The 3,415-nt window shown below is 37.6% G+C and overlaps 1 pseudogene; it reads left to right on the top strand.

Annotated features, from left to right (window-relative positions):
• The first annotated feature begins 1,350 nt into the window (after nucleotides 1-1,350).
• Nucleotides 1,351-3,415, top strand: part of LOC107679027 (uncharacterized) — a 3,243-nt pseudogene continuing 1,178 nt past the window's right edge.

The raw sequence follows: 3,415 nt of genomic DNA, 5'->3' as shown, positions 1-3,415 counted from the left end.
GTGACTGAAATCAAATACAAATACTAAAGAGAGAAATGAAGCGAGAGGGATAGGTAGGGAGAGACATTCCTGAGTCACACTACGGGCAGGACTATGTTTGCTTTCTTTCATCTGCCTCTCGTAATCTCGCTGAAAGGTAGAGATGTATGCAAAGGGTGTACGTCTTTTGACATTTAGATATCATAGGAAACTAAGAGACACTTCTAAATAAACCAACAAAAAATATAATTATTCAAATGATCAAAGCCCTTAAATATGTGCTACTATAAATTTATTTTGATTTTCTTTGTAAAATATTGTTTTGTATTTAGCTTGGCTGTAAATGATTGAAAACAATATCTTCTGATGATTCATTTTTGTCTCAGTTGGCACAGATAAGCATATACATTCAGGAAACCTAAACACTGCTCAGTTTTCATATGGTCCTAATTCATAGAGTCAAAGTAACACTGAATCAGTGTTGCAGTGTTAAAAAAAAAAGAGAAGAGATGTGCAGACAGCACAACTACAACTGACTTACAGTCACACAGCCTTATATGAAATCAACTGCAAATTAAATTAATGATATCTCACCAGAGCATGCTTAAACATCTCCGAAAACATCATTTCAGTGTTCAATTATTATAAACCATTTTGTCTATATTTCTTTTGTATGGTCTGATTGAAGTCACCGTTATGGTGATTGACTTTGTTGTGGCGCCATTACGGTGCCCTTGACATTGGTTGAATCAATTCTTTCAGCAATTGTTGAAAGTGCATGTTATCACTATTGTCTCCAATATTTTATGCTCCTGACTGCAATGACATACATTTTACTTTGTACATTTTTGGAATCAGTGACTAACAGCTGGATTTTGACACGAGTTCTCAAATTAACAGTAAAGTCTTTAAAAATATAAATGTTCAGTTTTGAACTTTCATTATCAAGAGCTCTTTATTAGCAATAGCACTTCTCATAACCCAAGCGATTGAACAATCTGTTAATGATTATGCTGTTATTTGGGATTTTCCTTTGTTTTCATAGCTCTGAATGTTTTAGTTTTGCAATGTACACAAGCTCTTTTAAACTGATTTTAACTGATTTGTGCACAGATCCTTTGAAACAGAACATACATCTTTTGAAACGTTTCACTGGTTTGCATTTTTACTTTTTTATTCAAAACTTCAGATAACATTGATTATTAATATAACCATTACTAAAACAACTAAAATGTTCAGTTCTACTGTTTGACAGAACCCCAGCAACCCCACCCATAAAAATAATGTATGCTACAGAAACATCGATGACAAACCAACAGCAAAGAAACCAAAAAAGACCTGGGAGAGAAAGAAACTTAGTCCAGAAGCCTTATGACGGGCAGCAGTGAAAGCCGAAAGGAAGCTGCAGCACCGAGTACCCTTCTGTCGACCAGAAAGATTACACAAATAGGCACCTGGAATGTACAAACAATGTACGAGACAGGGAAAGTGACTCAAATAGCAACAGAAATGTGCAGTTATCACCTTGAACTTCTTGGACTTTGTAAAACCAGGTGGACTAAGTCCAGCTGGCGATGACTGACAACAGGAGAACTTATCTTGTTTTAAGGACATGAAGAAGACAGAGCACCACATACAGAAGGATTTGCCCTCACGCTAGGGAAAGAAGCACAGAAAGCACTCATCGGTTGGGATGCTAAAGGGCCAAGACATATGACTGCATCCTTCATGACCAGGAACAAGTACATCAAGATGAATGTGGTGCTAGGCTACTCACCAACCAATGACAGTAGCGAAGACAATAAGGACAGTTTTTACAGCCAAATCAGTGGCATTCTGGAAAAGCCGAGCAATAAGGACATTACCATCGCTATGGGCGATTTCAATGCCAAGATAGGCAAAGATAACAGAGACTTTGAACAATTCATGGGACAGTTCGGCCTGGGAGAAATTAACGAGAATGGAGAGCAGTTTGCCGACACCTGTGCCACGAACAACTTGGTGATTGGCGGGAGCATCTACCAACACAAGAGAATACACCAGGCGACATGGATATCACCAGACCATGTGACTGGGAACCAGACTGACCACATCTGTATCTCAAAGAGGTTTCGACAGTCGTTGCTGGATGTCCGAGTTAAGGGAGGAGCAGATGTCGCTTTAGACCACTTCTGACGGCAAAGTTGAAGCTCAAACTGAGGAAAAACTGGACAGAGAAACAGAAGAAAAACACAGCTGAAAGACACAGCTATAAAGGAAAAGTTCAAGCTGATGCTCACCAACAGGTTCCAAGCTCTCCAAGAACTGCACGAAGAAGACTGCTCAGAGTTAGAGAGCCAGTGGAGGAGCTATAAAGGGGCAGTTATCGGGGCTTATGAGGAGGTCATTGGAAGGAGAACGTCACAGCAGAAAGACTGGATGTCAGCAGAGACCTACAAGAAAATCCAAGATGGGAAGAATAAAAAGGGAGCATTTAACACCAGCCGTACCACAGCGACAAAAGCAAAGGCACAGGAAGAATATAGTGAAGCAAACAGAGAAGTGAAAAAGAGTGTGAGAAGAGACAAGAGAGAGTATGTGTAGGGACACGCCAAGCAGGCAGAAGAAGCAGCAGCAAGCAGAAACATGAAGCACACTGTAAAATCTAATTAGTTGGGCTTACTTAAAAAAAGCATGCAAACCGATTGCCTTGAAAAAACTAAGTAAAGTGAAATAGGAATAGTATGTTGTACTGACAAATGCTTAGTTAGTATAGTTTACTTACCTGACTCCCAGAGTGCATTGCGGCATGAATAAATTATGCAGTTGCTTTGTTTTACAGTTGTTGATTTTATTTGACAATTTTATTTGCTGTCTTGTGTCAGTAGTAGCACAACAAAAAGAGCAAATAAAATGGTTATTGTTACAATTAACGAAAATAAATGAAATTTAATTATTACCATTGTTGTGGTTCACGTGCTGAATGTTTAAGTCTGTGTGTGACTTTAGCATATTACCATACACTATCTAAGGATTATATAAACCCAATTAAAATCATCTCAAGATATTTACGAAAACTGAAACTGGAAAATCTTCATTAATAAACTCACACTCAAAACAAAGCACTACAGCTTTAATAAGAAGATAGGTCACTTTATAAAAGCAACCTATTTACGACTTTTCTTCTCTTGAAATCAAATAACTGATTTCATGATGCATTGTTGCATTAACAAGAGAAAAATTATAATAGCATAAACGAAGTTCAAAGTGCCCAACCAAAGGGAATGCTAATCACTATAATGGTAAAAAAAAAAAACATTTTAGGAAAATCAACATCAATTGAATATGAAGTTAGCTTATGGGATGTTCTCTCAAATATTTCAGTTGTATTGAAAATTCAACATTCAAGATGACTTTGGGAAACGAGTGAATGCAACTAGTGAAAGATAACTGCAGA

Source organism: Sinocyclocheilus anshuiensis, unplaced genomic scaffold (assembly GCF_001515605.1).
Source record: "Sinocyclocheilus anshuiensis isolate Anshui unplaced genomic scaffold, SAMN03320099.WGS_v1.1 scaffold2182, whole genome shotgun sequence".
NCBI lineage: Eukaryota > Metazoa > Chordata > Actinopteri > Cypriniformes > Cyprinidae > Sinocyclocheilus > Sinocyclocheilus anshuiensis.
This window is presented reverse-complemented; position numbering and strand designations above follow the sequence as displayed.